The sequence below is a fragment of the Lutjanus erythropterus genome, chromosome 3 (assembly GCF_056507025.1).
Source record: "Lutjanus erythropterus isolate fLutEry1 chromosome 3, fLutEry1.hap2, whole genome shotgun sequence".
Classification (NCBI taxonomy): Eukaryota; Metazoa; Chordata; class Actinopteri; order Lutjaniformes; family Lutjanidae; genus Lutjanus; species Lutjanus erythropterus.
The window spans coordinates 35914059-35937192 of NC_139319.1; the positions used below are offsets into that span (position 1 = coordinate 35914059).

Consider the following 23134-nt stretch of genomic DNA (forward strand, 5'->3'; position numbering starts at 1 on the left):
ATCTTTTTCTTATCCTCTCCACTTGACATTTGGATACATTAAAGATGTCTGCCACCTCAGCAGCAGACTTGGTCTTCAGGCTCTTGATGATCAGCACTTTTGTCTGTGGTTGAATCTTTGGCATGTTGTCAGAGGTCAGGTTGCACTTCACATGAAGGTCTGGTGTGCTGGGGTTCTTTTTATACACACCTGGGAATGTGTTAATTACAGCATTTGTCACAGGTGAAGCCCTAATCTGTGATTGGTTGAATAATTTAAAGACACAGCAAGACTTTTGTCCTTGCAAAAACAGATGTTATGGGCTTTACCAAGCTGTGAACATCAGGACACTTTTTGACGGTTTCATTTTGCACCCAGTTATTAATGTGAAAGCCCCTGACATTAAAATGAACAATTGATTGTAACAACTGATTGATTAGAAATAAAGTTATATACCATTTTAAGTTACTATGTCCTTATAGAACATGCCCTGTATCCAGTGGTGCCATTGCCCTGCTACTCCATACACTCACACACAAACACAGGCACAGGTTTAATATGTGGCGTGCAATTGTTGAAGAAGAAATGAGAACCAGGGGAAAATAATAGTTAAAAGTATAAATCAACATAACAACTTGTAATGACCAGTGTGCCAAAGTGTCAATGCAGTAATAAATACTGTGGAAAATACTCAACTGTGGATACAACAATATGTTCAGCAGGCTCATTTCACCCTGTAGACTGACAACAGCCCAAATTAAAAGCCCTCCAACTCCTGATAGCTGCACCGGGCCAAACCAACAATCCATCTATCTATCTATCCATCTGTCTATCCATCCATTCATCCATAATCCAAAGCCAAGCCTGAGAACCTCCACTCAGGCCTTCAGAGACCGAGCCGTGTGCTCTTTTCCACCATTCCCAGCTTATTTATGGAATGCAGCTTTGTCATATTTTTCCATAGCGCAATTTTCCCCTATAAATAGGCACATAAGGCTCAGAGAGTTGGGGTGGGAGTATGAGGGGTCAGTATCTGTTGTGGACACTCATCATTGCCTGCCTCCTTGTCTTGCTCTCCCCCTATTTTTCCAAATATTTGAGCACTGACAAATATAGTGCAATGTGAGGGTGATGGGAACCCATTGGATAGTCTTTCTTCTAAATCTACCTCCAGTGAAAGTTTCCAGTCATTCTGACCCATTTTTCCATTAACATGGGCAAACCTTTTTACCCTGAAGCCGGTAACATGTCGGCTATTTAAAGCTTCATTTACATAAACATTTAGCCTGAATACACATGCAATAAAATAACATGATTCTGTGTCTCGGCTTGGGTTATCTGGAGACATAAGTGGAATGTGTCTGTGTGTGTGTTTGTGTGTTTAAGTGTCTGTACTTCCTCCACAAGTATTGTAGATAAAACAGATAAATGAAATGCCTTGTGAGGCATTCATAACATTAATGTAAATAAGGGAACAAATTAATCTTAATCATGCCCTTAAAGGGGAACTACAGCTGCTGCTCTATTGAGTTTTTTGTAAAATTAAGAGGAAATCCTACAAGTGACGTCACTCAAACAATTTAAGGGCTTTAAAGGATTCTTTGGGTCACTCTGATCAGACCTGCTATTAAAATGCATCCTGGGTGATACATTCACAAGTGGACAGCTTTGGGCTGTCTTACCTTCAGCAGATGTTTGTGATCACACAAGTAAATGCAGTATCTCCAGACTTCCTTCAACAAAATTAGGCATGGAATGCAATATATTAAAGGAGCAATGTCCAATATATTTACTTACTTAATCATAAAATGACCATGATATGTCATCAGAGATTAAGGAAACATGCTCAGTGGAAAATACCAGGGGCTTCTCAGACAACAACGCTACAACCGGCATGAAATTTTCCACTCTGCTCTGGAACGTCTGTTTTGTTTGCCTGTTTAACATTTATTATTGTTACATTTTGTTATTATTGTTATTATTTCCACAGAGTATGAAAAAGTAGTGTGTCCCTTTCATAGTTCAGGTATAAAATCCCAATGCACCACAGAGTTTCTCTCCTGTGTGCTGCTAAACTAAAAAAAAAGAAGAAGAAACAAATAGCAGAATCTTCCTACTGAACAGCCAAATGGAGAGTAATGGACAAAACTCCCCTCGTATTTATTTGCATATAAAGCAGGGGGAAGTGAGAACTGATGACAAGTGGTCACTCAAGATGCATGTGGACACACATCGTAGTGCCAGGTGTGAAGTTGTGTACTAGAGGTGTCCACTTGTGATTGGATCACCCAGGAGGCATGTTAATATAAAGTCTCAGCATGCTCTGAGTCATGATTTTTTCAATCTTACACGTGTTAATTTTGTATGTGAGAACTGTGTGTGAAATTGTTACCTGATGAGATGAAAGTTTGAAAGGAAAAGCTTAAAGAGTTTAGGAGAAGCTGGTGTTTACTCTGACTGTTACCAATACTTAATAAGACATGGGTAACAAATATTAAAACATGCTAATGCTAATACAAGCTAAAACATGTTGAAACATTGCAATTCAGCCTTATTTGGACACCACACGCAACATGTATGAAACACAGCTGTAACACGCCTCTACAGGCTGCAGGTAAATGAACGTGCCGTGGCTGTTTATACTTCGACAAACATAAATATATTTTTAAGTCAAATCAACCAGTCGGCTTGTTTAACATGGTAGGCCTGTTCACATTTGAAGAACTGTAATTTCAGTCTTAGTGGTTGGTTGGTATCACTCAGAACAGAAACACTACACAATGGCAACATGGTGAGCATTAACAGCAGCTCAGCAGCAACAGACGTCATTCTACAAAGAAGAGGAAGTCAGAAAACAGGCAGGCATTTTCTCCCTAGATGCTTTTTAAGAAACCTCATGGAAAAAATGTGACGTCAAGATATCAGGATATTTAAGATCAGGAAAAATAATATAACAAAATGGCTGAGTGGTGTGTTCCACAAATATTTTTCCTGTTTCCCCAAGTTTGCATTTAAATGTAAATCTTTGTTGTTTTTTTAATAAACATAATGTCCCCAAAATAGACCTTATGGTGGCAGTGAAATAAAGGAATGACAGGCCCCTTCTAGAGCTACTTTTTACTTTTTACTTTGTCCTTTCTGGGCTACTGAACCCCAAGAGGACCTGCTCCCTCCATAAATATAAACAAAAACATAATGATTATGATTTTTAGGTAATTATACACTAAAAAATACAATGAACCACTGTAAGTCTTACACACTGGACCTTTAAGTGTTTCTCAATATTAAAAATGTTGCTGAAGCATATATACTTTAAGACAGCCTCTCTTCTTTATGCACCGTGCTTCTGGGTGAAGTTGTGAGAAATTGTGTTTTTCTATCAGTTTGGTAGTATAGGGAAAGGGATAGATAGGTAGATACTACATACCCCTGATCATTAGTTTTATCCATTATGCCAACAAACACTGGCATGCTAACATTTGTGTTACAGTAGCTGTTTTTTCCCCTTCACACCAACTCTTACAAATTGCTCTAGAGCTTAGATTGTATCAATAGTCATTATTTTCCAACCTATGCAGAATGCAGAGTAATGGTAAACATGATGAGGAAACAGAGTCTTGTGTCTAAAAGCACAGCATTTCATGTTCTTACTAACATAAAACAAGAAGAGTTTCTTGGTCTCGGGATAGAGATGAGCACTGACCATTATTCTCAGTCACTGAGGGATGGTCTGTACTTCACAGACCATCTAGCTTGACAGCTGGGAAACAGACATTAGATGAATTTGCACACAATCACACTCTTTCTTTCTCTCTGTCTTTCTTACTCACACAGTTCAAACAAAGACAAAAAAGATTAACCAAACTAAACACTCTTTGATAAGCAGACACAAAGAATTAGCCTGCAGATGACAAACCAAAGGTATATTTATGTCTTGTGTCATTACATTCCTATATCTAACTATTACTATCAGATTTATAATGTACAGTACGTGTACCTGTAATATTTTACTGCCCGCAAATCAAATGTGTGTGTGAAATATTCAACATTGAGACTGAAATGACTACTGCTGGCCTAAGAGGGCCTGTTGTTAACTGTAATCCCTGATGGACTGAAGGATGGTACACACCAGAAGTCCTGTAACAATCAAATTAATTAGCCAGCTGTTATGATAATCGATCAATCGGTTTGAGTAATTCTTTAAGAGAAAAAAAGTTAAAATTCTTTGATTCAGCTTCTTGAATGTGAGTATTTCATGGTTTCTTTTCCATTTATGTCAGTAAATTAAAAATTATATCTTGTGTTGTGGACAAAACTAGGAATTTGAGGATGTCATCTTAGGCTGATCAACATTTTTAATTTTTTTTCATTTTCTGTCGATTTATGGACCAAACAAATTAATTAATCATGAAATGATTAAGATTTATCTAGTGTATTAACATAAAAAAGAAAGAAACAGATGGCAGCTATCAGCCCTTACACTAATATTAGAATGTCAGGTTTGTCAAACAATTTAACAATTAACAGCATAAAGGGAGATTGCTTTATAGGGCTGGGCATTTGTTTTTGTTTTTTTTTACTGGTGCTTAAACGATACTTTTAAAAATGTTTCTGATGCTTAAATGGTGTCTGTACTGATACTTAAAAATAAAATAAAATAAAAGCCCAAAATGATGGTCACTTACATTAAAGAACTTTTAAAGAACTTTTTTTTTAAATTGCTAAGGCTAATTTGGACTTGAAAACTTGAAACTGAACAGTATAACAGATTTAAATATACTTGGTGGGTTGGTTTTCTTGGTATTCTACAAACTCCAACTTCAAACTTCAAAAATATGACCATATCTGCTAACCTGGGGAAAGGCTGCTGTCATCACCATCGGTGGTCTCCCCATCATAGGTATAAATGTCAAGCCATTATGACATGTCACATTTAGTGTCTATGCTCTCCTTCGTGACACCCACACTGCCAGTGGAAGTGTTTGGCATGGGGTAAAACATGCAGTCAAGCATGACGCATCCCTCTGCTCACAAGTGCAAATTGTGCATTGCCAGATGTGTCCTCCCTTTAACACACTTGTTTAACCATGTTTCAGTTAGCTACTAGCTTGGGCTGGCTATTGGTACTCAATACCTCTAAGGTATTGATTGAAATAACCCAGTAACAAGTACTAGTGGAACCTCTCCTGTCAAACTCCTGTCTTACCTCTGGGCGACCCTTTTCGTACCCAGATCTAGAAAGCCAATCAACATCGGCGTTCTTCATAAAGAAAGACATTTGAAAAAAGGTTAACTGTTATGAATGAAGTACTCCATTAGTATTGATATTATCTTATACTGGTAATGGTACTGGTATCGTAATATTATGCCCAGTCCTACGAGTAGCTACCAGAAGACTACTTGCTGCCATGATGTTAACTGGTGATGATCTGTTATCTGTAATGTCCCCACTACAGGACCACTGCTCAGGCATGTGGCACCGAAATGAGGCACCAAAATCAGTATATATATATACAAGTATAGGAACCGGGTTCCAGGTGGTCCAATAGTTACAAACACAGCCCTGGTGCACAGAAAGACAAGTCACTCAGACAACAGAAAGTTCATTGTGTGTGGTGCCTGCTCACTTATTTTAACCTTTTGTAAAACTTCATTTTAACTCTGAGCAGCTTAAGTGCACTAACATAAAGCAGGCTTATTTCTGTGAGACGTAAAGCAGCCTGTGGTCTGGGTTCACTCACTGATGCTTTGGTCCCTTTGCCTCGGTTGGCCTTTGGGTCAAACAATACAGTTAGCAAGATACGGACTAATCAGGGTAATGCAGAGAAGTTAAGTCTGCTCACAGCTCCTAACCGTCATTAAGGGGCCTTGGTCACAAGATCACTCTGCTGCTACTAGCCAGTGGTGTTTCACTACACACACACACACACACATACACACACGCACACACATACAGTACAGCCACACACACGCACACTGCTGGAATGACATTGTTGTTCATTCAGAGAAGCAGCTTGCTGTCGTAGCTGGCTGCGTTTGTTGTTGAAAGGTCCCCTGGGTGGAGATTCCTTTGGGCCTCAGTCATAAGGAGAGGCATCAATGGGAAACCAGTGGGGATAAATGAATGGGCCTGTGGTCAGGTGCTGCTCTGTTATGTGAGTGTTGCAACTGCTGAATGGTGAGCACGTCACACAAAGATGACAGGAACGGGGGGTGTTTTAAAGTAACAAAACACATGAAAGTATAACTGTGTCCGTTAGATTTTTTTTAAAATTTCTGATTAAAACAAAACTGTGGTCTCATAAACATCAGCAAACTGTTTGTCAGGGCTTAAATGAACATGTTTCAATCATCACGAGATTGATTTCTGAGTTTAGCTGCTTACATATTGTATAGGATGTGTGTACTCTAGCAGGCATTTACATACTTTCTTTGACAATTACATATTTATAACTCTATGCGCTAAGTTGGTGCAACATCCTAGAGAGCGGGTCAGAACTGCAATCTGTCGCACTTAAAATAAGGTGTGCGTTTTCTAGTGGTTAGGGATAACACTGAGTCAAATAACACATGGAATGGTAATATTGCTTTCACACTATCATTTATTATATAAAAAATGCTTAGCACACAGACTGGACAAAGGAGAAAAGTTAGCCTCTCTCAGTCCAAAGGGTAAGAAAGCCTACCAACACCTCAAGTTGTATCCTCTTATGTGATTCATCTCTCATTTGTTCAGTTTGTATAAGAAGAGAAATTTGTTGCTGTTCAGTAAAAGTTACACAGCCTCACCTTAACACACAAAACACAGTGATATCAACACTCTAACGTCATTGTCAGAATGAAAATAAGAAGGTGTAATTCTCAAAATACTGAATTATTTCTTTTAAGACATGAAAGAAGTTGTAATCTTCTGGCCCTATATTTATTGTTCCACTGTTTCTTGCTAAATAGTAAACCTGTCAATCATTTTTCATCACTCTTTTCCTGGAAAACATCGTGGACTTTAGGGCTTTTACATAAATTGATTTAAAAAGTTATGATTTGTTTGACTACCTAACCTGTGGTTGAAATCAATTTCGTTTTTACAAACCCCTATTCCAAAAATCTTGGGATGTTGTGTAAAATGTAAATTAAAAAAACAACAACACAGAATGCAATGATTTGAACAAAGGCAAAATACTTAATGTTCAAATGGATTAACTTTATTACTTTTTCTAAATACACACTCATTCTGAATTTCATACCTACAACGTGTTTCAAAAAGTTGGGAGAGGGTCAACAAAAGACTGGGAAAGTTGTGAAATGCTACAGGTAACGTGTAAACGGGTTAATTGGTAACATTAATAGTGTCATGATTGAAGGGGCAGCCTTGAAAGGCTCAGTCGTTCACAAGCATGGATGGGTTGAGGTTCACCACTCTGTGAAAAACTGTGGGCAAACAGTCCAACAGTTAAAAAACGTTTATCGACACGAAACCATCTGCAATCCATAATATCTGAGATTCAGAGAATCCAGAGAAATCTCTGCATGTGACGTTGTATGTCTGTGACCTTTGACCCCTTAGGCCAAGCAGCATTAAAAACAGCATTACAACCTCAAATAATTGTATAAAGGGTACTACATGGGCTCAGGAACATGTAGGATAACGTGTGTTGTGGTCTGACAAGTTTTGTAAATCCTGGACATCGTGACCCAAAAGCCAGTATCTGTGATGGTATGGGTGTGCGTTAGTGCCCATGGCATCATGGGTAACTGTCACATTTGTGAAGGCCCCATTAATGCTGAAAGGTACATACAGATTTTGGAGCAACATATGCTGCCATCCATCCATCTTTTTCAGAGACATCCCTTCTTATTTCAGCAAGACAATGAAAAGACGATGGAAAGACAATTGGAAATCTGTCCCCAAGAACAAGTACTCTTACATGACTAAAATATTACTCCATTACAAGTATAAGTACTAGTGCTAGAAAAATACTTCAGCAAAAGTATAGCATATTCTTCCAAAAAACTACTTAGAGTATTAGTTACTTTTTAACCGCTGATGTTGAATGCCTTATCAGCAGCAGCATTCAATCTGTTTATCCAAATCTTCTAACATCTATTTTATTCTCATTTAACTTTATTCTGTTTTTCTTTTGTCATTTTTTAAGTTTTTAAGGTTTCTTATTTTCAAATGGCTCCGCCTGACAAAACAAAGATAAATATGACGCAATTACTGACATACTTATGCTATTGATTAAATATTGATTAATACATTCTTAATTGGTTACATTATTAATGGTGATTAATTGATTAATGATTACTTACTCCAAAATTGTGCTGCTGCAGTGTTTTCAGTGCAGTGTTTTTGCATGTTTTTTCATTCGCGATTTTCATTTGCAGTTGTTTTCATTAGCCTGTTAGTGATCAGATCATGATATTAATTACAAATATTAATTACAAAAATGTAGATGAAATGTTTGGATATTAATTCAGATTGTACACAGTACTCAGTTGGGATTTTAAAAGTAACTACATACATTACATGGTGTAATGCATGCTTAAATACAAGTAAGAGTACAGCTTAAAAATCTACTCCTAAAAGTACAAGTACCCCAAAAAACTACTTAATTACAATGATTTGAGTATTTGTAACTAGTTACATTCCATCACTTGTAAAGTCACATTCTGCTTGTATTACAACAGTGTCACTTTACTGTAAAAGAGTTCAGGTACTAGACTGACCTGCCTGCAGTCCAGACCTGTCTCACACTGAAAATGTGTGGAGCATTATGAAGCACAAAACATGACAACAAAGACCCCAGACTGTTGAGCACCTGAAGTCGTATATCAAGCAGGAATGAGAAAGAATTTCTCAACTTCAACAATTCAAACAACAGTGGTAAATATATATGTACTGTATATATATAACTTATTAAGTCACTTTTTTTACAAACTCATACAGTAAATGGTGATACTATATGAAAACAACTGTGCAATAAATCACTGACATGATTAAAACATTTTTTAAAATACTTCTTACTATACACCTACAGAATGAATATCCCCGAAATTAGCAGCAATAATATGTCACATAGCACCATCACTACTGCAACCAGAACACTTTATGCACTTGTAACACAGAAAGAGTGAGCTAATTAAACACCTGAAAACACGCATTTTTGGCACAGCGTACTTGGAGCTTTAAAACTCATAATTAATACCTCAATAAAAACAATTAGCCGGGCGAAATCCTTAAAGCTAGAATGAGCTAAGTACTCGATAAAAAAGCTCCCGTGCTTTGTGCAATAAGCTTTGAGAATGTGGGTTGTTGAGGAAAACATGAAACCTGCAAGAACGTCCTGCATCCTGCGTTGTTTTTATTACAACACCCATCCACACAGAATCATCAGTCTGCTGCCAATAGTGATTATTGACATTTATTCTAAAACCTGGTTACATAAATTGTCAGGTTAAGAATAATATGAACATGTTTTGCACACCAGTGGAAGGTTTTTAACACTTGATATAATTTTGGTAAAAACTTCACAGTATCCTGATTACATCTCATCCACTCCCAGTTCAAATGACTTTTTTTTTAATGGTGTATGGCTGTAGACTTACTGATATTTTAGTTTACACCTTTAATAACTCTAGCTTGTAATATATTTACTGTAATAAATAAAAAACTGACCATGATATATCACAAAGGATTAAAGAAACATGTTCAGTTGAAATACTCATTTATCTGACATCAACACTGCAGCTGCAGTGTCCTCCTTTGACATTTCTATTCTGAGCTGGAATATCTGTTTTAGTGTGTCCATTTCACATTAATTAAGAGTCCAAATTAATGCAGAATGTTTGCAAAATGAGTAAGTGTCTGTGTACGAGTCATAAGAAATCATCAATAATCTTGTAGAAGGCATAGAGGTTTATAACTGTTACACTGAGCAATATGTTAATGGAGTCTGGCAGACAGTAAGACAAACAGCCACTTAACTCAAACTCCAGTGTGTAGTGGGAGTGTGTATTTTCAGGCTTAACTTTACATTGATATTTGACAGCCATAAACAGCTGATCAATTTACAGTGTCGGACTTGTCGTTGCTTGTTATTGTCAATTTATGATGGTGTGAGCATCCTGCACTGCAACGGTGCTCCTGCAGCCTGCGGAGCAGGGGAAAACAACTCACTTTAACCATAGACCATGTATGAAATAGGATTTCAACCTATTTAATCTACAATCTGTGGCTCCAACTTGCTGTTTGGACTGCAGTGCTCACTTTAGGAGGTGCAATTGCCACGTACAGCTCCTTTAAAGCCACATTAGAAATATATTTACATTTTAAGGGTGGAAGAAATCCTACCAATTGTTCATTATTTTACTGCTGTTAGTTTGTGTTAATTAAAATACTGCTGAGTTACTGAGTGTCAACCAACACCATGTAACTCTGAAATCGCTATCTCTCAATATTAAGTCCATATCATTATTCATAAAAATAATCAGTTGCTTCAAAAGTGTTACAAATCTTATCCGTGAAGGAAAAAAACATGCTAAAATAGAATTGTTAAAACAATGATTTTGAACAGTAAAGTGAATATCTACCAACACTAACAACAAATCAGGACACCAAAGCTTGAACTCACAAAAATACTATATGAGCACAGCACAAGCATACAACAAAACCACCATCTGCAATAGATGCAAGCAGGACAGGAATAATAATTCATGCTGGAGCGTCAGCTGTGGATGGGGTTAAAGCTTAGAGCCTGGATCTGGGTCTAAAGGGGGTCAGTTCGAGCAGTGGCAGGGGCCTGCAGACCATAGTGGGGCTCTACTAGCAGTTTCCCCCCTAGCTGTTAGATGGGAGACACCAGAGAGGCAAAAAGGCATACTAAGAGAACTGAATGACCTAAAAATGCATCTGTGCATTTACAGCAAAGCTACATGGTGTATTTCTGCAGACAGATATGGTGCAAAAAACATCTGAAGACACTGTATTACAACTGTTTTATCTGTTTACACTGACAGTACATAATACACATCTCATCTGTGTCACATCACACATGAGACAAAAATCTGAATTAGGCCTTTTTTTCACCAGGTGGTATAAAAGATGGCAATGTCACACTTATATTTAACTTAACTTATATTTTAACTGACGACTGACACTCTGAGCAACAGTTTTCATGTGAGCTGTTACAAACAGTGTTTCCCCCAGCAAAGTTGTTAGGCCTGGTGGCAAGTATCTTTTGACAGGGGCTGGCGGCCAAGTCTCTTTTTTGACGGGGGCCTGACGAGGGCCAGCCACAGACTGATGGCAGCATTAAGGTAGAGCCCTGGAGTTTCTGTGATAACATAAACAGGACTGGAATCTTGGAATTGAGAAAAACCATTACACAGATTTCATAGGGACCTAGAAGTGTGTTGTATCATATCATTCATGATATATAGTTAGAATTTTATTCATGGTAAAAAAAAAAATTATATAATGATAATGGCAACATTATGTTGAAGGAGTTAGTTCTAAAAAGGGAAGCAACTTCAGTAGTGTGGAAACAGTTACAAGAGACCAGATATATAACAAACCACTGTAATATGTAAGAAGTGCAAGAAAACTGTAACAGCAAAAGAAGCAATACAACAAACTACTTTCACTAACTCACACAGAAGCACCTGCTATAGTGAGTTCTGAACCAAAAAGGAGAGAGGAGAGAAATAAAGACTAAAACAAAGTTAAATGACATGATTTATGTATGTAGGGGAAATAAACAAGAGTTTGCTGATGTCATCATGCTGATCTTTATTTCCTAATCCTTTTTTGTCAGTTGCTTCATCAATGATTGATAATAAATTTGTGGGGGTTGGGGGGGATGAACTTCTTTCAGCTTCTGAAAGGGGGAATGCCAGAAAAAGTTTGGAAAAAACTGCCCTAAACTACCCGGTGAAGGTTTGAGTTCAGAGTGGAACTATTGCAATTTGTAAAACGAAAGCAGCAGGAGAACCTCTTGTAATGCCTGCAATATCAGTGTTTTGTAAGGTGGCAGAAAGAGCTACTTTCTATTCAACCAATATGAGGTGCCACTTTTTGTCTATTAATTAATCTCTATATTCTTTGTGGAAAAGATGCAGGGCATTTATTCTGAACATAGAGATGTTTTACTGTAGTTGTTTAGTTCAGAATCAAACTTTATGGCTCATTGGCTTTTGCTAATAAATGCTCCCCGAGTGCCAATTTCTCAGAAACCAAAAACAGTGATGTGAGAATTTTCTAAATGTCCCCCAAAATGACTTTGATTAGTTTCCCACAGACATTTGATAAACTTTCACTTTCTTCTTTCATGTTTATCAAACAGTTGGTTACAGCTGTGACTATTTGATAGATTTTCTATTTGATAATGTTGATGTTTTTGAGATTTTATTACCATGTGGTATGTTTGATATATGTTGGGCCTCTCTGATTCATTTTCTGCATTTTACTCCTGCTTATATTCTAATAGTCATGTTGCTTCTGTAACCTAATTTCTCATGTTTATGCCTATACATTATATTTTGTATCTCAATGTAAAGTGAATTGAATAAAGCCTTATTAAATAGTAAGGCATCATGTACAAGTATACATAAAGATGTTGTTTTAATCATTATTGACTTGTTTTACATGGCCAGCTGAAATGAAACACTACCAATGCTGAAGTCTCAGAAAAGTATAGGCTCCATCAGCTGATTGTAAAAAGCGCTGGTGTCTTTCGGGCCTGTGAAGGGCCCGTCTTGGGCTTTTCCTCCTGCCAGCAAATGGAGAGACGGACAGTGTGCCCGGTGTTATCAATGAAGCCAGCCTCTTGGCTCTCCAAAAAGTGCAGCTTGGAAGGCGTCCATGGCAGGGCATTAGGCCTGGAGGTTTGTGTCGTTTGTAATTTATAACACTGAGGGAAATGGGCAAGAGGACAATATGGAGAGAAGAGGGAGAGAGGGAATGTGGGAGGAGGGGGATGGGACTTGCTGCACAAGCAAGTGGCTCTGCTTCCCTGAGTGTGCTGCACAGAGCCTGGTTACTAGGCTGACCAAGCTGGAGGGCTTTCTGTCCCTCTCGAAGGCACAGCCTGAATGGCTCTTATTTTTCCTTTTGCTCAAGTTAAAGTTAGACAGAAACAATATAAAGATATAGTTGTGCACACATAGACATAAGTGCAAATGCAGAGACAAGTAACTGTGGGAGGAACGGAGTGCTTGGTTTAAAAAAGAAACTGACAGATCTACACTGTACAAGGAGACACTGTTTGGTAGCAGCTTTAGTTTTCATCACTCAGAGGATGTGAAAGAGAAGCCAGGAAATCTAAATGAATGACTTTCATAATGTAAGGTATCACTGCACTGTACCTCTGGAGCTCAATAGTTGAACCAGTGTACCAGACTGCTGCTGTGAGGGAAATGGGCCTGATTTTCACAGCACAGTAAGAGGCAGCTTTACAGATTTGCACATCTCAGCCTCTGCTGATAAGACATGATGATACTGCAGCACATCATCATCATTCTTCTCCTCCTCCAAATCATCTCACAGCGACACTAATAGCAGCAATTTCCCTTCATTTCATAAGAATGACATAAAGCACAACACCCAAATTACCATGATAATATCTTAAAGATATAAACTGCAGTCAAAACAAACGTTTTTCTGTGACGTTTTCCTCTGGCCAGAAACAAAAAGAGCATGGCTTTTCCCTAAGGACAGCATGAAATAGTTTTTATAAAATCTGAATTAAAGATGCACTAAGTGATTCTGTGATAGACAGACAGGTTGCTGACATTTGGGGAATGAGACTCAACAATGAAATATATTACCAACCTGTGATTGGTAGATTTAAATTATTTTATGCTTGAGCGTTATTATGGAACTTTTGCCCAATGAAGCCAAAAATAAAACACCTATCCCAGCTACAATTCTTTATTTTATTTCCTCTACTAAGGTGACACCTGTCGCTGAATGAAAATCAGTTGTCTTGTCTTGATGACCTTACAAAATACATTCATGTTTTTGTGCTTTTTAGCTTTGGAAGAGAGTTTTTGATGTTGATTGAATTTCCAGAGTGTTTAGCTTCCATACTGTGACATATTACTGAGTGAAACAGGATAAGTTGAGATCTTAGCTCCTTGCCACTTAAATTTGCAGACTGATTGATGGGTGGATGTCATTATATTATTGGTTGAAACTGATTGGTTGACGTAAGCACACATAATTTGTTTTACATGAAGAAGACAGAATTGGATTTTGATATAATATACAAAGAAATGTATTTTCTTGTATTTTTGTCATATAGGCCTATTGTTAAAAAGGTACACAAAATGGCTTTTTTATACCTGCATGGCACAGACAAACCATGATCTCTCCCTCAACCTGACCAAGTAGTTTTGTTGCCTTAACTTAACCAAACTGCAACTGACATGTAATTTCACACTACTGTCAAATCTTAGTGGGACTCAGACCCACTTTCTCACAGGAGAGCCTTGTGCTTAATGCATTCCTCTTACCAACAGTGAATTTGTTGCTCTTTATAGCTAAAATAAGGGGATCAGGTGTGAATAGTCAAATAGCTGCCAGGTGCCTACTTGTTCCTGGGATCAATTAAATACTTTTAAATTCATATTTTGTTTAGGTTTAGGCCACAAAACTACCGATTAGGTTTGAGAAAGGATCATGGTTTGTCTCTGCCATGTGGGTATGAATAGCCAATATGGCTATGTGTTGGCTACGGATATCTGGGTGCTTGTCTCTGCCATGCCAGGCAATATCCACCCAGGTGCAGATAGCCACATGGGCTATTTCAGCCTGATAGCCACAATGGCTCTTTCAATCCTGTGCAAATAGTCACATAGGCTCCTCCAACCCTGTTGCAAATAGCATCTGCCTTAAAACAATGCAGTAAGTTGTTACAAATGAAATGCCAACTTGTTCCACTACAAGCATATGCAGTGTTTCTCAGTCTTACTCAGCTGTTATTGTAATAACGCTCCTATCATGTCAGTTCTAAAGTCTAAATAATCTGTGAACACCTTGGCCCTTCCAAAAGAAAAAAAACACACACACACACACAGCTCTCTGTTTTGGGAAACAGCTTATTAAAAGGAACGTGGGGGTGTCTGCATTCTGGATTGCGTAATAACAAATTTTCCTCAGTAGTGCATGGCTACAGATCCCTGGCAACACGTGCTGGAAGCAGACTCAGCTCCTTAACTACATCCACAACACAAAACTACCAAAGCATTTCTTCACAAAATTATAGCCATTATCAGAAGTTACCAAAAATGAGTCACTAATGACTCTATGCTCAAGCAATTAAGAAGATGTGAAGAAACATGTAGAACTGTGCAGAAAAACAAAACAACAACCGTAGCTGTTCTGCTGTGCAGGTATTTGGATCACTTGAGACAATAAATGTTACACCGTTATGATTTCCATGGAGGAAATTCTGACCAAAACAACACGACACATAGAGACCTCTATATCTGTTACAACAGGTGCCTCAGATTTATCCTTTGGTACAACATGGGACTTATTCTTAACTGGCTCAATCTTAAAGGGAGAGTTTGGATTATTTTAAGTGGGTATGTATGAGGTACTTAATAGTCAGTGTATTTTTAACAGTGGATGGCAGATGATGCGCCTCCAGTTTGGAGAAGTAGCAGGAATTACTGGTGTAGGAAGCTAAGCGATGTACTGCTGTGAACAGGATCAGCAGCAAAACATATTTTAATCACCTAAAATAATCAATATCAGTTGAAGTGCATGTTTTGTAATATTCTCACCATTTTATCTTGCTGCAAGACAGCCTTTTCTGACAGGAATAAGCAAAATATTGTTTTCTCCAAATCAGCCAGACTCCAATGGTTCAGTTGGTTAGTTAGTTTGCTGTTGTGTGGCTTTGCTGTTTTAAAAGGATAATTCAGATTCACCACAGTCACACAAACAAACTAACCAATCAAGGCAGTGGTAGACAAGCAACTCCTGTGCTGTGTGAGTTTTTGCCGATGGAGTCTGGTTGTGCACAAGAGAGAGCAATCTTCTGACTTATTTAAGAGTGTTTTCATGTTTGAAAAGGCTGCCTTTTCTTTTTTGAAGTGGCTAAAATACATTTGGCTGCTGACTCTACCTACAGGAGTACACTGCTTGAGCTTCTGTGCTGGTTCTCCTCTCTGCTTTTCAATACTGCAGGCATGTTGACAGCCATCTATTAAAGGTAGTACAGTAAAATGTCTACTGATGAGTTCCTCATACAGCCCCACATAAAATAATCTGAACTGTCCCTTTAATAGACATTAATAGCAGCCATTGTCCCTCTGCTATAAGCAGTCTTTTGATACATCACATAAATCCATACAGAGGCGAGGAGGCTGGATCACAGAGGTTTAGATCAAAAGTCTTCAATGAAAGAACTTCACACAATTTGCTCTTCAAAGTGAGGTTTCATAACAGGGACCTTGTTGTGAATTTTTCTTTTTTTTTTTAGACAGCAGCACGTTCTATTTTCTATTGCACCTTTTGTTGGTTGCACACAGGTTTGCCAAGTGGGGCGATTTGGAGGCTAAAGCATTTTCCAACTATTGCCAAAGATACAGTAGCAAGCTGACACTGACACGAGTGTTTGTTTGGTGACCAATGAAAGCAGGAGTTGTAGAGCAGTACCACATAATGCCACAGCCTACCTGAGGACTTAACTACACACAAAAGCCAACATTTTACCTTCTCACCTGAGGATACACATGGCTGAGCAGCAAATCCAAAGCGCTGCAGACTGCATTAGTGCGTTTGTGTTAAATACGTAGCATGGGGTGCCCAGTAGAAAATAAATGTAAAGTAAAAGTCATAATGCCAGATCAGACAGGCTTTGGGAATGCACTGCGCCTAGATTCACACTCCTCAACGGTTGTACTAATCGGGTCTTAAAAGCCTACACTCCATGTTGTACCAGAATCTGAAGAATGTAGGCCAATTCAAAAGCCAGACTTTTAACACAACAAACTCGAGAGTTCAATCCAGACAATATCTAAATCACCAAAAGTCAATCATGTATTCAGTCATTTGTATTTTACAATGAAATCAACAATTCACATTTTTTTAAATAAATATTACATCACATGTGGAATTTATGCAATGTCAGTATGTTCCACACATCTGTATCCTACATTCATATATTACTACAAATAGCTTAGAGATCTCCTACAGACTGTTTTAACATATATATAAATTGCTTTACTTTAATTATTACAGAGTTTCTGCAGGTTTCAACATGTAAATAAATCACCTGAGCCATATTGTTACGGTGGTTGGCAGGGTGATAATTGTCCTGCAGACTTCCTTGGCAAATATTTTGACTAGCAGTGTCTCCGCAAGCCCAGGTCCATATTAGACTGCAAAAATCACCCTCCCCATGATGAGTTTGTGACCCTTCCCACAGGCTGTAGACTTAGTTCTCCGGTTCAAGTGAAACAAGACTAAAAACTCCTTTGTCCTTCGTGCAATAACCCTGCAAAATTTGCACATGTAATGTTGTTGTTTTTATTTGTGCTGTTTTCTACCTTGTGTCCTGACTGCAAGTCAAGCTTCCCACTTGGGATAATAATTTGTCTGAATAAATTTTCTGAAGTTAAATTTACGACCCTTTAAGACCACGATGAATGCAATTTAGGATCTATTTCACATCCATGCTGGAAAAAAAGTACTACGAATATGAAGAAAAAAAATGTTTAAAAGTGAGACTTAAGTAGGTGGGTTATAAATCAAGTGTGATATAACTGCTTTAGTTTTTTTGGAATGTACCAAAAGAGGGTCATATGGTTAAATAATTGATTTAAAATGTAATATTAATAGGCTATTTAACTTCACCAGTTGAAAAGTTGAAATTTGACAAGCATAGACTAAAGGTAATGTTTTTAAGACCTGTCAAAGTCGTATTTAGGATATTATAAAGCTTAAAATTGAGATGAGTGGATTTAAGACATTTAAGAGTTTATATAGGCCTAAAGAAGTCTGTAATAATTTGTATCTGATATGTCCTTTTCACAAAAAAAGGTGAAGTATCTTGTTAAAATCTTTGAAATGATACTTACTCCTCCATCATTAAACATCCAGAATGTGTAAAGAGGTTGATCTGCTGTACGACAGGTGTTTCCTACTTCACCCTGAAGTCTATTCTCAGTGTCTGTGCACTAGAGGCTTCAAGGTAGGCCCACTCTTGAAAATGGGATTTTCAAAGAGCACAAAAAAGCTTTCCACTTTCAGCAGATGAATGTGAAAACATCCTTCTTGTGTCCGTACATCAGTCCGTGCAGTGAATCTCAAGCATTCAACTGTACTTACAAGAAGAAAAACATATTTTTGACTCTGAGGATTTCCTAAAGTATACTCAACAATGTTTTCAATTTTACAAACCCATCAATGGTTTCCATTCATTATAGAGAAACTGAATTTGTAGACACAGTCCATCGCAGTAAGCATTTCATCACTGTTAAGTCAAATCTCTTCTTGGTTGTACACACAGGGACAGTCCGACATCCTGAGCTATGTTTTGGTAAAAATCAAACCCAGAAGACAAACAATAAGCAAACATGTTGCGAACACATTGTATATTTAGTTGGTTGTTTTCAGATGAAGCTAAGCAAATAAGTCTGAAATCCTAGAAACCTCTCAACATCTTTAAAGCTGCACTTTTCAATATTATTATTATATAAATGACCAGTCAAAGTACTATCAGTAATGTGGAGGAGTCACTATTGGGGTTTGGTACCATTTAAATTTAAACCAATATGGTACCGGGACCTGGACCTTCAGTACCAGTTCCCAACTTTTTATCAGTATCCTTTGTGTATTGTTGTTGTTACTATCACTACCACAGTGCTTGCTTACTGTATATTTCACAGTAAACAGTATACAATTCACATTCTATTTGTTTCATACTATAGGTTTGAACTAATAAATCTTAAATTCTGTTTTAGCCTGCTAAATATCATGAGGAAGAGTAGAATAGAGGAAAAGTTACTATTCAAAAGGTTTCTACAATAATCTTTTTTCTCTTAAAGAGCAGCCAAATGGGCGGTGTTAATGCAGTGGATGGCTTACACTAATAAAAATAAAAACAAATCACCCAAGACAGTGAAAAAAGGTCAGTTATCTATCACAACAACTTATCCAACAAGCTAATCACCTGAAGATTTTGATGAAGTTGTTGATGCCTCATTTAAAGTTTCGTTGTGTATGGAGGCTTGAGGCCCTTTCAGACTCAATGTGATTTGAGCTGCACTTGCTGGATTCGGCGCAGTTCAGCCTAGTTGAACTTTGGGTGCTGTGACAAGCTATGACATGTCACGTTGTGTCTGAAAGCCTCTCAAAACTTTGGCAGTGGCTGCAGACGTGCTAATGTTAGCTGCAGCTGCTGTGAGGGCCTTGACTTTCAGGCTATCAAACATTTTTAAGACATGTTTTGTGTTTGACGAGGTGTTTCATCAGGTTAGAAACGTTGCCCTCGCCAGCTTTGCATTTCACATTACAAATATTGCGGCAAATGTTCTCTGCGTCAAGTGCAACCATACTTTCGACCACTTTTGGCTCATCAATACCCCGACTCACTGTCTCTGAGAGAGGTGAGTCTCCTTCTGTTCTACTCTACTCTCATTCCCAGATGTGCTCTCAGGTAGTGAAATTTGGCACAGAGTGATTCAACATGGATTGGTACTCAGTAAAACCAATGTAATTCCACTAATACTCTTAAAACTACGAAGTTTGGTACCCAACTCTACTCGCCAGTAGTGAAAAACCCACTAAGATGTTCAATCTGCAGTCCTACAGAGCATTTTAGCGACTTTGAGCTTAACGTTTTTGCTTTCTGGGTTAGGGTTGTGTTTCCAGCAGCAGCAGATGACTGTTTTCAGTTAGAAAGCTCAGATAAACCCACTGTACACTACTTGTGTGTAGCATTTAGATATTTTTCCTCACATAGCTGGTGGAAGCAAAAGAGTTTTGAAAGGAGATTATATAGAGAGGAGAATATTGACTTACATTTGCTAACATGTTTACAACAACTTTATAGGGTGATAATATGCTCATGTTGTTTTCAGTTGGTTCCACTACTGCCAGATGGCAAAATACATTACCACACGACATTAGTCTATGTGTGAAAAAGAGCGAAGACAACGAAATCTGAACTGTGATGGATCACCTTACAAGTCTCTGCAAAACTCTGCTTTGGAAAAACTGTTGGCAGTAATGTAAAGTATTCATGATTTGTAGAAGAGTGGGCTAAAACATGCAAAACAGATTGTGGTCTCTTAAAAGAAGAGTCAAGAGTACAATAGAGGAAAAGTTACCATTCAACGGGTTTCTACAACAGCAGTTTTTGCCTTTTCTCTTACAGTGACTGCCAAAGGCGTTGCATTGGTGAAAACTCAAACACTCAGTTAAATGACAGACAGAAGCTAATTATAGTGAGGAAAATGCTCACCAAAACATTTCATAAACTATGTAGAGAGGCTTATGTCCCAAAAAAAACAGGTGACTGGACAAATGAGAAGGACAAAGTGAAGTATTTATCTAAAAAAAAAAGATATCATGCTTTTTAAATTAACAGCACATGGTAATGTGTTAACACACTATGTTGTGCTGTTTGTAACATGTATTTAGCACATGCATTTACTAAGGTGTTTCTATCAAAATCACATTCCATACAAGAAAAAAAAATGTACTCCTAATGCCGTCTCCGGTAACACAAGTATAGTGAAATGCAGACAACCTTTGATTCGAGGTAATTAGTTCTGATAAAGTGAGCGGCTGGCAGGAGAAGTCTTGCTGAGTTCAAAGGGGTGTCCCTCATCAGGAAACATTAAGTGTTCTTACCAACATGATGCCATTTAATCTCAACACTTGTTGCAGCATTAACACCAAGGGTTACCAGGCAAACACACACTTTTTCTCGACATTTGCTATGATACGCTCCACACAAACACCCAGACAGAATAAAAGCATGTGAAGCAAACCACAAAACTCCTGTCAGTACTAAGACCGAGAGCGACAGAGAGGAAAAAAACGAGTTTCACTTTAAGACAAAGTACTGAGCAAAGAGACCGTGAAGGCTGTTGAATCTGAATTAAGCATAGATTGGCCTATATTGCGGCAATCGGGGAACTAGTTCAAGACGTGCCAGGCCTCATGTAGGCTCTGTCACACAGGGGACCTTACTCTCTAACTGTGAAGCATCTACACCCGGAGCTGCGAGACGCTGGCTCAACATGAGATCTCAAAACAGGCAGAGAAATATTGGTCAATGACAGGTTTTCAAATGAGGTGGGAACATTAATAAAAAAATATGTAAAGTTGATAGCTTTTAAATGCAATGCTGTGGGGAACTTTCAGGCGTCATTTTTACTTTTCCATCCCTCCAGGATTTCAACAGCTTTTTTGGGGGGATTGTTGCAGCCTAAAACACCTGATTTCATTGCAGCCTTTTTTTTAAAAAATTATGCCTGTTTTGTTATTTTTAGGTTTTTTTGCAATGAAATTGCAGAAGCAGGGAAAAAGTTTCTATTTTTTCTGGACAATTCATTCAAAATCAAAGCCAACTTGTTCCACTGAGAGTAAGTAACCTTACCAAAAAGGTCAGGATTACAAAATTTCCAACAAAATATGTTTATTAGTAAATGATGATGAAGTCCACCTGGGGGTATTACAAAGAAGAAAAATCTTTTTGGAGCTCAAACTTGCTTGCTGGCTTGTTACTTTAGTTTTAATGCATTTGAGGGGAATTATTGATCATTTTTATTTTGCATCACTGCGTGTTGCCTACATGGATGGGACAGCAACAAAATGAAAAGACAATTCCTTAGTGTGGCCATCAGGGCATATCACACAGGACAGACATAACAAGACGAAAACAACACACAAGACATAACAAAACAAAACAGACAAGAGAGAAAAACTCTGCTGCCGAGAAAATGTGGGGTTTGGTTACCTTTGAACAGAACCAGCTGGTAGAAATGTCCTTCACAGGGACACTCTTTATTTTTACATTTTGCATTTAATTTCAGAGCCTGTACTTTTTCGCTTTTACTTGAGTAAAGAAGTTGAATCAGTACTTCTACTTTTTAGTATTTTTTATGCAAGTATCTGTACTTCTACTTGTGTAAAGACTGTGTGCACTTTCATCACCTTTCCTTATAGACTGGTAAAAACACTGAACATGAAATACTGATAAGCAGTGGAAAAACTTAATCAACATACAAATCAAGTTTACAAGTTGGATATAAGAAAAACTGAGAGTGTGCTTCTGTTGTTAGCAAGGCAGGGAGACAACAGGAGAAAAAAAAAAAAGTTTCCCTGGCCTCAGTTGGGTCAAGTCCCAGTCCCCCTGTGGACTCCCATATTCAAGTTAGGCAAGTGGCCTGCCTTCCCCAGGGGCAGAAAGCACAAAGACTACCTGTGCATAACCTGAATTGAGCTCTCCAAACATCCATACAGCAGATCCCTTCCTTCCTTCACAAGGCCGGTTACGCCGCATGTGAGTGAGCGCTTTCACTTTCAGGAATATCACACATAACTCAAAGTCAGAAGGGCAGCTAAATTCCTGTTTCTGACTCAACCACTTGGTTTGGTCCCAAATGGCACACACTGACCCACTCATTAAGCGGTAAACCCGCAGCTTGACAAGCAGCCCCTGGATGACAGTAATTGTTGCAATCGCAGACGGAGAGCAATTAATGAAGGGGTCAGAAGTTTCCAGAGGGGTGTCTGCCTGAATTAAAAAGCTCCCGCATGAACCCCTAACCTAGGGAGCCTGGGTCGACCCGGGTGAAACACGTGCATGTGGGAGACTTTATTTTCACTACCAAGAAAATGTTGAGCAAATTCAATATTTAAAGCACTATCTCTGATTAACTTAATTGTTTTTTTGGCACATATACGCTCATTCTGAATTTGATGCCTACGACATGATTCAAAAAAAGTTGGGACAGGAGCAACAAAACACTGGGAAAGTTGTGGACTGCTCAAAAACACCTGTTTGGTGGTAAACAGGTAAACTGGTAACAGGTGACAGTGGCATGACTGGGTATTAAAGGATCATCCTCAAAAGGCTCAGCTGTTCACAAGCACGGATGGGTTGAGTGTCACCACTTTGTGAAAAACTGTGCA

The 23134-nt window shown here is 38.2% G+C and overlaps 1 protein-coding gene across 1 annotated transcript in view; it reads right to left on the reverse strand.

Annotated features, from left to right (window-relative positions):
- cnnm2b (cyclin and CBS domain divalent metal cation transport mediator 2b) overlaps positions 1 to 23134 on the reverse strand; it is a 59058-nt gene that overhangs the window by 26330 nt on the left and 9594 nt on the right. The window lies entirely within an intron of this gene.